The sequence below is a fragment of the Thermobia domestica genome, chromosome 9, assembly GCF_964235325.1.
Source record: "Thermobia domestica chromosome 9, izTheDome1.hap1.1, whole genome shotgun sequence".
Taxonomy (NCBI): domain Eukaryota; kingdom Metazoa; phylum Arthropoda; class Insecta; order Zygentoma; family Lepismatidae; genus Thermobia; species Thermobia domestica.
Window position 1 is genome coordinate 62,944,923 of NC_137462.1, and position 12,981 is coordinate 62,957,903.

The 12,981-nt window shown below is 34.5% G+C and overlaps 1 protein-coding gene across 6 annotated transcripts in view; it reads right to left on the reverse strand.

Moving 5' to 3' along the window:
* LOC145694692 (CUE domain-containing protein 1) overlaps positions 1–12,981 on the reverse strand; it is a 57,490-nt gene that overhangs the window by 43,697 nt on the left and 812 nt on the right. For all 6 annotated transcript variants that reach the window (XM_081771200.1, XM_081771203.1, XM_081771202.1 and 3 more), the window contains exon 2: positions 1,314–1,771. The gene's annotated coding sequence lies outside the window, so the exon portion shown is untranslated. The remainder of the gene's footprint in view (positions 1–1,313; positions 1,772–12,981) is intronic.

A 12,981-nucleotide genomic window follows, 5' to 3' on the forward strand; every position in this document is an offset into this window, starting at 1 on the left:
AAATACTAAATTAAAGCCAGCTAGTTCTTACTGAGCTTTTATATTTCTTGGAGCATTTCGGTTTCTCAGTGGAAACATTTTTATTTTTAATTAAGTCTGAAATAAATTAATAATAATATAATTTTAAAAAAATCCCTTCAAACACATATACATACAACCTGAGACTGAAAGTTAGAAGAGAAGCGATTTAGTATATACCAAAAGTTTGGGCCAAAGTCCAACTCTGCTATAAGCAGAGATACGAAAAAATGGAAAGAGACGAAAGTTGTTGGAAATAGGTTTTCAATCTAAAATGGTAGAAAATTTCAAGTTGCACCAGCCATTTGGGCTCCACACTGGTAACGTACCCTATACCCCCCCCCCCCAAAAAAAAAAAAAAGCAGCGTTACCAGTTAATCAGGTCGTTCCCTTGGACTTTCACCATAACGAACAATATAGCATTGTTGGAAAACGACTTTGAGGTGATCAAGACCCCCCTTCACACAACAATGCGTATGTTCTCCGTATCATTCTGTTGTCCATTTTACGTTCCGTTTTAACAGCTTGCTGAACTGAAAACATTTAATGCTGGGCGCGCTACTAGTATGGAACCCAAACGGCTGGTGTTATTGGAAAATTCCAACAACTCAGACTGCAAACCGCCTATTATCTACAACTTTCCTCCCTCTTTCCATTGTTCGCATCTCATAACGGATTTGGCCTATGGCTTCAGATTTTTGATACACCCGGTATAATCAAGTGTTTTGTGTGTAGTTTCCACGAATTATGACCTCCTTTATTCCTTATCCCACTTTTAACATTTCTATGAGTGGGATATACCAGGCTTTGGAATTTACGATGTTATTTGCTCCTGTGACCAACATTCGTAAAAGGAAACAAATGTAATTTTTTACATAGATCGAAAGAATGTATTGATGTAAAATATACTCCATTTTGGCTAGAATCTCCAAATACGAAACAAGTAACGACAAATGATATACAAAGAGTGAAAAATGCACGACTTGACCGAAATTCAAATCCAAATCCCGTGTCCATACGTTAACTAGTATGCTACCCAATGGGCACAAAAAATAATAGAATAATGACTGTTCACGAGTGGACTGGTGTTCCAGTCGTGTACTTTTTCATTTCTATATATTATAACTAACTGCTTCACGATGTTTCGTCAACATCTATACTACTACTACTACTATACTACTACTGTTCCCATTACGAATTGACTCTGGTACCATGCACCCTAACAAATCGATCACAATTTGATGTACCTTTCAAATGACCACAAGTAGCATGCAAAATAAATATACAACACTTACCTATAAAACTACTTATTTACAGAAGAAATTGTTTCCACACAGTATTATATGGTTTTCTACAAATTACACGTGTAGACACCGTAAGCGTAAGTGCTTGATGAGGTATGACTTCAAATTAGTAAAGTTGCACAGACTAGTATTATAAATGCTAGAGTTGCATATTGTTCGTGTTTCACTAACAAGCCTTACAGAAGCTTTGTAACTATTCTATTTATTGAAATAGCCAAGCTTCTTGAGGGCAGTAGTCAATAAGTATTGATTGGTTATTGTTTATACTTAAAGAGATTCGACGTGTACTTCTCTCTTTAAGAATTTTTTAGTAAATGTCTTCTTCATGCTGAAAGCATCAGCATCACATGTATCACTTTACTTCAATTTTAAAAACTTCGGAGATCCATTTACTGCATCGGATATGTAGGAGCATAACCATTTTCATTTGTTTTGCTCATACTTCAGGGCTAGAAAAAAAAAAAGAAAAAAAAAACAAAATTAATTAAATAATTTTGTAAACATATAACTGAATTGTAGTCTTTACCTCACAGACATTTATTCTTCACTTTTCTACTTAAATATGTTAGCATGCCTTATCAAACTAAACACTTTAACTAGATTCTTTGTGAGACATATTACTTACCTGTCTTTTGCGTGTTATATTTACCACCACTTCAAGGTGGGCACAAAGTCGGTTTCCCCAATATGTGAAGAAATAAAAAGGGAAAGCTACTTTGTGCTTACCACGTATATTTCGCCCGCATATTTTGTTGCAGGCATGGCAGGAATAAAGAAGGTAAAACTATGCAGTCTGTCACTTCGTGTGACGGCATCTTTGCAACCAAATCACTGACTTTCCGTACAAGAAAATATTCTCGCGCACTCTCAGCTGATAGGTTATTGGTTATATTTTTGTTGCATATTTTCTACGTTTTCTTTTTCTCAAACCATTTGGTTAATTTGTTATACACTGTTATCTATTTTTCTGTGTGTAAATATTGTGTATTTTGTAAGGCAAAAGGAGAAACAGTTACAGAACTAGAAAAGTTGACTGTCATATTATTTGACGGACTTAATCAAAGATCGCTTATAACATTAGCGATGAACACTACATATTGCAAATTTTGAACAATAAAATGCGAAGTTTGCTGCTCATGCTATCATATACTGTAGCTAAAGGATTCATGTGTTACAGAGATAATAAAATGTTATGTGTTGTCCAATTCCAACTGCTGACCTTATACAGTGTATGAACGACTGATTCGAAATTTTTAATTCCTCCATGCTGTTCGACAAAAAGTGTGTACGAAAAGAACTTACAATGAAAGAAAAGCAAGTGTCGAACGTAAACTAAGTAAGTAAACGTATGAAAGATTTTAGAGTATGCGGAAATAAACACAAACTGCCTTTTAAGACCGGATTCCAAATAAATTAGAAATCTATGTTCAAATCTGCGCAAGAAAAGTTCGGAGTACAGTTTCTTTCGACAAGGAAATTATATCAAGATTTATGGGTTTAAGCAATGACCATTCGGATTCTCTAGAATATATTAGCGTTTCTCACGAGACGAGGCAAGACAGAAATAGTTTTTTCATCGTCTCTCTCAATTCTCGGAAAGTTTTTCTCGAATCATCTCGAAATTTTTCTCGGCTCGTTTTGTAAATTTATGCCCTGACTTCCTCCTTAATTTTATCTAGAAGTTATCAAAATCTTTTCGCGTCACGAGAGGTTCACAAAGAGTGTGCTATAACAACATTAAAGATTTATTATTGGAGTATGTTGTATAATGAGTTGTGTATCATTAAACGTGGACAAATGGTTTCCATTGTATTCATTAAATTGGTTCATAATAAAGATCACTATAATTAATGTATTTTTTTAACTATGCACCATATAACACTATAAAAGAGAGTTTAATACTTGGGTTAACTAGAGTTGCACATGAGACTCAAGAAATTTCCAGTCTCGAAAAAGATACGAGAATTGTATTTCTCACCTCGTCTCGAATTTGAAAATGGAATTTTCGTCTCGCGGGCAACATCAAATATTTAAGTAGACAATAAAACGTTATATAATGAGAAAACATTTTGCTCCTTTATCTATCCACGGTAAAAATTTCAAAGCCATTGAAAAATCTTGTACATAGTAGAAAATCGTAGCATCTCAATTAAGATGTGTACTTGAAAAGCTCCGCACTGCATAACGAATTATGTACAACAGTACAACTCTTGATCATATTTTACCAGAAGAATAGAGTAAAATGAAGATCAAACGTATTCGTTTAATACAAATTTATCTTCAAGAGCAACGTCTTGAATTTGTAGCTTCGCGAGCAGTTTTCAAATTTAACATCAAATATGAGCTCTAAAAACCTCTTCAGGGAATGCTGCGCAACTATGCAATTGGATAAAATTAATCTCAAAAGGAGAATTGATATTTTCGTCAAAGGAATTTTTAGACAATCACATTAGCCAACAAATGTATTCTTCACTATCATGGTGAATTTTCCCGCAAAGCAGCGGACATCATTACAAAATTAACAGATATCATAAATGAAAATTTTTAGTTTCACGTCCAACGGCCATGCCGGTTAGGCTTAAAGAGACTGTGACTATGAAAAAACAAACGAAAATAGCGGAAATAAAGAAAGTGGAAGGGAAGGGGAGGACCGAGAGGAAACAAAAACACACACACACGCACAGTGTTCGTTCACCACAAAGTACACTTGCTCAGATATCATAATAACTAACCTTGATAACAAATGTGAATCGGAAGTTATAAACATATTCTATTCGGTTTAGTATGTACTGTACATAAGAATAAATGAACTGAAAAGCTCTCCTTCAAAAGATCTGTATGACCGTCAGGTCGGGCATAACAATTCACTTCTTGGACAAACTGTATATTTTCGCAGATTTGTAATCGTCATGCAAAATTAATATTTTATTCATGTGAACGGAAGTTATTTTCTTGCTTTGTTCTGAACGCTTTCGAGCCGGTGAGAAACTACTTATGCACACAAGTGTTCTCTAGACAGACCGCTACCGTCAATAATACAAAGACATTCTTTACTGAACTAAGTGGTTATCTCATTAGCAAAGTGCTTCGAAATAGCAAACTTTTTTTATTTTTCCGGGTGAAGTTACCAACTCAAGATTTTGGCTATTAATTGTAAGACTATTTTGTATATACTTTTCATATGGATGATTATCAACACTTGGAAATCTTTTTAAATACGAAATTGTTACATTGCAGACCAGATGCACATCAACCATTGCAGTCCGACACACCGACACTTTGATATCTCAACTACCGTGGGAACTGTGCTCGTAATCTGTGTGAATTGCAGAAAGAATGGTCAATCTCCACAATTGCCAATCTGTATTCTTTTTTATTAAACTGCTTTGTATTGAACTATTATGTGAAAAATCCATCAATTATAGACTGAATTCTTAAAATTGGTCTGCAACACTTATTTTAATTGCAATTTCGAGTTCTTCGTTCTCATGGAACTAAAGGACGTGTTGCCAGAACTACTCAATATACCATAACTATATTTGCATTAAGTATGAAAATATAAACTTGTAAATTTTCCATAGTAAATCTTATATATATATATATATATATATATATATATATATATATATATATATATATATATATATATATATATATATATATATATATATATAAACTGCCAACCAGTGACACTGTGCCGGGATTTTCTCGAATGTTGGCAGAAGCGAGGAGTTCGCGCTTGGTGTTCATAAAGTAAATCACATAAAAGACTACGTTGGACGAACTTACTTATGTTCTAGAATGTAGATGGCTACAACTAAGTATTAAATTTTTTGTGTATGTGATTGGGTGAAACTGGTGTTTACCCAATCTCGATACTCATTGCTCCTATTTTGCAGTGAAAGCCCAACTTCGACGTAAATAGTGTTTTAGTAAATGCATTAAAAGGAATAACCATAAGGGTCATATTCTAAGTTTTTTCATTTGCTATACGTATATCTTGTGTTTCTTTCTCTTGTCATACTAAGTGTTTTATATTTCTGAAGTGTGTGCGCAGTGTTGTTCGTTCACGCATTCATGCTGTATCAAGTGGAAATTTGTGTGTTATCAGTACGGTATCAATTCTTTTAATACATAAATATACACATGCATTCAATAAATAGGAATTCATTCAAGGTAATTTTCTCTCTTTTATTTGTGAGTGTGCGAATACTTATGGAATTATCAGCTTGCCAGTCGTATATACGCATACGTGTGTACAAAAGTAAAATACAGTTAAAACTGAATTTCCGAACCATTGAGGCTACCCACGTCGTATCACTTATTTGTTTATTTATTTATTTATTGTTGCTAATTTGCGCTTCAACAGAACATAAGCTCTGAGCCAGGTTGTTATCAACTGTTTCTTTAGGGATTATTCTAGAAGCCAGTACCCAAGAGAGACGGTAGGTAGCATCTGTTTATCAGAACATGAATAGTTGTGAATTTAGAAGATTGAAAGAAATTCAATAAGGACATTCTGATTGGCAAAAGCAAGTGAAGAGCCCACTGGGGAAACCTCTTAAAGAAAAAAAGAAAAAAAAGAAAGAAAAAAACGCACCACAGATAATACCTGTAGACTGGTAAGAAAACGTGTCTTATGAGTCTTTTATTTTCATTTTTAAAATAAAATATGTTCCCATGCCATTTATGCTTAAAATAAAATTCCAGTAATGTAATAGGCATCACCCTACTTCCCTTTATATTGGGCGTAAAATCGTTTAGAATATATTGTTGTAAAAACATACTAAAATCAGTTGCTAACCACCACTACCAGCACCAGTAAAAAGTGCTTGTCATTATTTCCATTGTTGCAAGGTACCATACTTTCTTAATATATAAAATAGACACGATAGCTCAACGTGATGAATGCTGCGCAGATCTCTAAAGACATTTGTGCTGTTTATGGGCAATGCACGTTATCAAAAGTAACAGCCAAAACACCGTTCAGTTGTTTTCTTCTAAAAATTTGGATGTTAAAAATGCTTCTCGCAGCGAGCGACCGATCATAGCAAAAGTGAATGATATACTGGCAAAAGTCACCAAGATCGTCATGTAAACAGTCATACATCGACAATGACCTAAACATCCAACATCATACAATGTTAAAGCATTTGCAGAAAACTGGCTACAAAAAGAAGCTCGCATTTACTCAATCGAATTTCTATCTGTGAATCTCCACCGAAACGTAACCATTTCTGAAGCGGTTGATCATGAGTTTTGAAAAGTGGATAACATACGACAATGTGCGGAAAAGATTGTGGTCGAAACTCTACAGTTTTTAGCAAAGACCACACTAACGTGCAGAAAGGTTATGCTGTATGTTTGGTGGGATTGGAAGGGCATCATGCATCATGAGATAATACCAACGGGCAGAACGACGAACTTAAACATGTACTCTTGAGAAGTAGCGCGAATGCACCTAGCAATTCAAAAGGGGCGGCCAGAACTGGTCAACAGCCAAAATGTCGTATACAATAATAAAACCAGACCACCAATTGAGAGAACTTGGCTGAAGGGTTCCAATATATCCACCCACCGACAGAGTTTCATTTGTTTTGCTCTGCATAACTCCCTATATTGTGTAAAGTTAGTTTTCAAAGAGGAATGTGAAAACTATATGTTACAGATTTTTTCACGGAAGCTCTTTAGCGATGGGACTATGGTATTGCTGAAAAAACTGCAGGTCATTAAACAAAATTATGCATATGTGTTTTCATGTTATTTTCCAATAACAATATATGTATTCTCGGTTTTGAACTACTAAGGTTCAATACTTTTCAGACAACCCGATAGAACTTCGAGGCATAGATTTCTGCAAATCGGTTATAAAGAACTAACGGTCATACCACTGATAAAAAGTACACAAACCAGTGCATACATTTTTAATTGCGCTTTTTACACTAAGCAGACGACAGTAAACCTAATGGGGACTATTTTTAAGCAGTCCCGTCCATAGAGTCGCGAAGAATGTGATCTCAAAGCTGGGACATAATCATAAGTATCTCAATTTTGACGTCATTTTGTTTTCGTCACCCCATGAACAGATATTTAAAAAAAAAATTATTGGATTCAGCATTTTCAAATAAATATCTAGGTACAATGCGCAATTAGAAATTTATCCGATCGTGGTCGTGGTCATTTTTATGAGTGACATGAGCGTTAGTCCTTTATTCTGTGATTCTGCTGATTAATCATCATTACAAATATATGGCATTGCCAATTATATCCGTTGTTTCCAGCTAATAAATAATAAAAGCAACAGAAAGGTAAAAACTTTAATTACATTATACTTATATGATCCGAAATTTTACAAACTCAGAAACTTACTATACTTCACTGTTTAACGATTAATAAACTATCAGACGATTTACAATACAGCCTGTTAGTTTGCCTCACAAGAGGAGTGGAAATCTGTTGAAGACACAGATATTGTGTTTAATATACAGTTTCATAACTGCAAAAGGAAAAATAATCCCGTAGGCACTCTTATCAATACTACTCAACACTTGCAAGTTTTATGTCTAAACATTGCCAAGAAAATAATGTCCTAAAGAAAACCATCTGAAAGTATAAGATACGATTTCTTGCAGGGTGGATTGATTTAAATCAGTCTGATTTAAATCACTTGATTTTTTAAATAAAAATCGTTCATTTAAATCAAATTCCGAAATAAATTAACTTAAAGTGAAAATAAGTAAAATCCCGTTTCTGTTATTGTATTTCAATTACGGAAGTTAATAATCATAATACATTGAGACTCAAATGTACAGTCTAGTATGAAAACAAGTGTCATACAGAGGATGATTAGGGAAAATCCCGTTTTGAACAGGTAATGGAGCAATCCTGCTTAATTCTCTTCGTAACACAGGGATTTTAAATCGTTAACTATTGCAACGGGGAAATCACCATTGACATTTAAGATGAAATTGTTTCGCGTGCGCGTCTGCTTGTTTGTTCCCAGATAATAGGGCGTATTTAGAGAGGTCCTATCCCCTCTCCGATTTTTTTAAAGATTTATAACTTTAGGCGAAATTTGTGTATTTCGTGCCTCAAGCTAGTTCCATTTTTTAAAAACAATATGCCCCTACCAAATATCAGTAACTTTTGTGAAAAAAAGTGACATTTATTCTATTAAAAATCGAATCTTCATTATTCGATTGAAAAAGTACCAATAAACCTTTTTACTTCGGTTTTTTTTTTTTTTTTTTTTTTTTTTTTTTAAAGACTGAAGGCATTGTAGGACATGTTACATATGCTTTCACGCCTTTCTGCGGCGAGTCATAGTTTGTGATGACATCATAATTTAAAGATTTTTTTTTGTTATGCCTATTATTCTTATTTTTTGGCAGGCTTACATTTTGCACTCAAAAGACTGAAATTTTGCACCGTCGTACACTGCACCGCTTAGTAGTTTTCAGATGTTATCAGATCTCTGCGTGAAAGAGGGGTCCAGAGGGAAAAATGTAAAAAAAAATATATTTTTTTTAACAAAATAGCTTTTTTCGCGATTCAGATGGAGACATATGAATGTTACCGTTAGAAAGGCTGTTCTATTCTGAAGAGAATGATGTCCGTACTATGCTCCTAGGATAAATAGGGATGTCTCAGGAAACTTTTACGTGAAATCCTGTTTTATACGGGAATCTGGGGTATTTGGGGAATATTATTTTTCACGGGCTTACTTTGCACCTAGGAGATTGAAATTTTGCACATTTATTCAATGCACCCTTAGTATTTTTCAGTGTTTCAGATCTCTACCTTAAAACAGGGGGTTGGTCCAGAGGGGTAAAAAGTAAAAACGGATATTTTTTAACAGAAAATCCCTTTTTTCGTGATTTTTCCGCCCCAGATACCCTATGGAGACATTTGAATGGTATGATTGAAAATCTTTTTTATTCTGAAGAGAATAATGTACAAATCACGACCCTAGGATAAATAGAGATGTCTGAGGAATTTTTTATATTACAAGCGGGTTATCTGGGGCATTGTGAGCATGTTTTTAGCTCACTGTTAAATATTTTCCCCGCCCTTACTATTCAAGATAGCTTGAAATTTTATACACACATTTAGTACACCCCTTAGCATTTCCCAGTTGATTTTGAGATATGTGCGTTAACACAAGGGAGTTCAGAGGGGAACAAAATTTTTTAAAAAATCAGAAAAATCCCATTTTCTCTCAAAATTTCCCGCTTCAGGGACATGATAGGGAAATGTGAATGTTACCGTTTCAAAGGCTGTTCTTTTCTAAAGAGAATGATGAATGAACCATGATCCTAGGATAAATAGGGATGATGATGTAGCTGCTTGACTGAAAGTCTATAATTTTCCTTTTAAAAAAGCCATAATTTAAAAGGGTTAAGAAACATTGTTTGGGATTGATATAGGTTAACAATTGGGGATTAATTCAAAATTCAACCCTAATACTTTCACTTAACTGACATAATTAGCATTTAATACTAACTCCTAATGCTTTTTCTTCAGTTTGTGACTTGTAATTTACGAGGAGAAAGATTTGATTTAAATCAAAAAAATCGATTTAAATAAAAAAAATCAACAAAAATGATTTTTTTTAAAAAAAATCATGATTTTTTTCCACCCTGATTTCTTGTTTAGAACTACGTACCCAACAGCACACTACTGCATGACATATTACTTCAAAATGAAGTATATTTCTTGCGAAAATTAACGACGTGGAACATATTTTTTAAATAGAGGTGCAAAGTGATTGACACTTTCACTCTAGACAAACTTAATCAAGTAGTGGGTATGACTGGGAAGTCTTAAAAGAAAATATACATCGTATTGCATCAAAATCGAATAAATTTGATGAAAATCATTTTCCCATCATTTTATAAATAGAAAACTACCACGTTTGAGAGAACTTATCTCCTTTTATCTGCTTATTCCTGTTCGCGTTTAGTCGTAACCAACCAGAATGACTGAAATGTCCTGATAAAAATGTTTCATCAAAATCGAATAAGTTTTCAAAGTTCATACTAGAAAATCGTATTGAGCGTATGTGCAAATTTGCAACATGGGATGGTTTTTGTCCCCTTGTTAAATTCCGAACAATAAGGTTATTTCTGTTGGTTGAATGAAGGTACATACAAAGATTGATTAAAATCTGATGAATTTTACAGAGATTGGAATAGAAGGAGAAACACATAAAAGTAGTTGAGTCGAATAGTAGAAGCTCGCTTCAGTTTTTTTTTAAGTTATTTGTCGTTAATAAGGTTATATTTAAACATTTATCAAAATTAATGTACATGAGTACTCGGAAAACAAGAAACAGAAACCTGAAATAAATATGGAAAGATCTTCTGTTCAGGACTTTCGATTTATACAGAACAATAGCGCCACTTACTTCAATTTTTATGTACAGTAATCTGTGACGATGAAACTCACCGTGCTGATCTCCCCCACAGAATTAAAAAAAAAAAAAAAAAAAAAAAAAAAAAAAAAAAGCCTTATGCGAGTTATAGTTTCTGCTGGACGCCGCCACTGTGGCAGCAATCTAATGATTAAAAAAAAGGTAAAATTCTTTCTAGAAGATTTTGACCAAAAAAAAAAAAAAAAAAAAAAAGACGCTGATGAAATGATGTTCTGCACGATACTGCCTAACAACATGAAAGATATATCTAGGATTTTATGTAAGAGAATTAGTGTGAATTAAGTCGAAGTGTAAAATAAGGTAATAATACACCACTCAACATGCACAGGCGACGTAAGGCGCAGAGATGTATAAATAGCAGAAAAATGACACCTGCTAGCAGTGGGGACATAGTTATATGTAAACTAGCTGAAAGTACTGAACAGAGACACACATGTTAAAAATAAGCATTTTCCTCTTTACACTATCTGTAATGACATATTCCCTTCACCCGTCACGTCCCCATGCTTCTTCCTGTACAGAAACAATTGCCGAGAATTTGCATATTTTTTTTCTTTTAAATTGCAGCCTATAAATTCATTTGTATCTTTCGAGTACAAACTACTAACGCCCTCCCGCAGGTAGTTCTCCAACTGAACCCGAATACAAGGGCCACGGTGGTTCAAGTGCTAGAGCGCTTATCCCCGGAGAATCATACGTTACGCCAAACGGGTTTTGTGGTGAACAACTATCGTATCTTATCTCCGGGTTCTTCTCTTTCCTTCAACCATCTCATTCATTGTCATCATCATCGTCGTCTCCCTTAAACTCAGCGTGTAATTGTAAAACGTTAAACTAAATAATCGAAATATGATATGTTCTTATCTGTGAGATGCATATCTACGTAGATATACTTATTGACACTCTAACTGTTAAGCATTGATTCGCACATAAAGTAGCCATTAATCACAGTATAGAAAATGAAGCGGACTGAATTATCTGCAGTCAGTGTTTTAACTCATGACGCGCAACCATAGGCTTGCCCGAGAGTTAAGGGATCCTATTAAAAAAAAAAAAAAAAAAAAAAAAGTAATTTTATGGTATTTTGGAACACAAATGTGCAATGAAAACATAAATAACAGCATATTACCTATAACGTTCTTAGTAACGTACAAGTGCATAATCTGGTAATTGTTTAGTAATGGAGGGCAAACACGGCTATCGTTAAGCTTTGGGAAGGGGGGGAGGACAGCTTTTTCACCTACTTTTTCGCTATATTCTATTCCGATTCGGTCCGATTCGATCAAATTAGGATTCACAGAAGAAGAAGACGAAGTAGTAGTGGAAAGAGGAGGAGGAACGGGTTAGAAGCCCCGCAGGGGTTCGTTGGGTTCTGTTCTCGACATAAAATGGGCAATCATTTCTGCTTGCCTTTACCTACTGCTTTTTAAAAACTGTGTACGATATTTTCTCAACACTATCAACTCATTTCCTCCTGTAAATCATCCTGTTTTTCAGTAAGGGTTAAATTCCAAAGTTGGGCGTCCGTTTCTAGCAAAATTTTTAAAATTTACAGGAAATATATGGATAATTTGATCGTTTGTGTGCTTGATAATATATAAGAGTCTCGAAAAATCTGTTTATTTGTTATATATAAGCGGTTATAAACATGGGACTATATGGCGAGCGGAGGGAACTACTTGGCGCAAGGTAACCGAACAGCTGCATTGTGGGAAAGAAACGAGCATTTATGTTACCAATATGGCGAATGTACAAGGGCAATGAACTAGCAATTTTAACATTAGTCAAGGAATACATTGATAACGAGCAAAATCTTTTAAAGGTTTGTGAAGAGCACGGATTAATGAACCTAATAACAAATTGCAGAAAGTGTGGAAAGGAGATAACAATAAAAAAAACTTGATTAAAGCGGACGCCCAACTTTGGAATATATGCCTTCAGTAATATTGGTCCCCCATTTCTAAACAATTACCGCCAACACTAACAAAGACAGAAAACAACGTGCCCTGCAGGGCTCTAACCCGCCTTCACTCGCTAACGCTCATTCCGCAATATTGTCTGAATTAAATGTTATTAACCTAACCTAACCGCATGTGAAAAAATATCGTAAAGAAGTCAGTTAAAAATCTGGCCACCCAAAGCTAAACAATAGCCCATAATCCAACGTAAGGTGTTTTTATACCATATACAGAATTTTGCACTATCCTTGTTTGTGTATGTTCACCG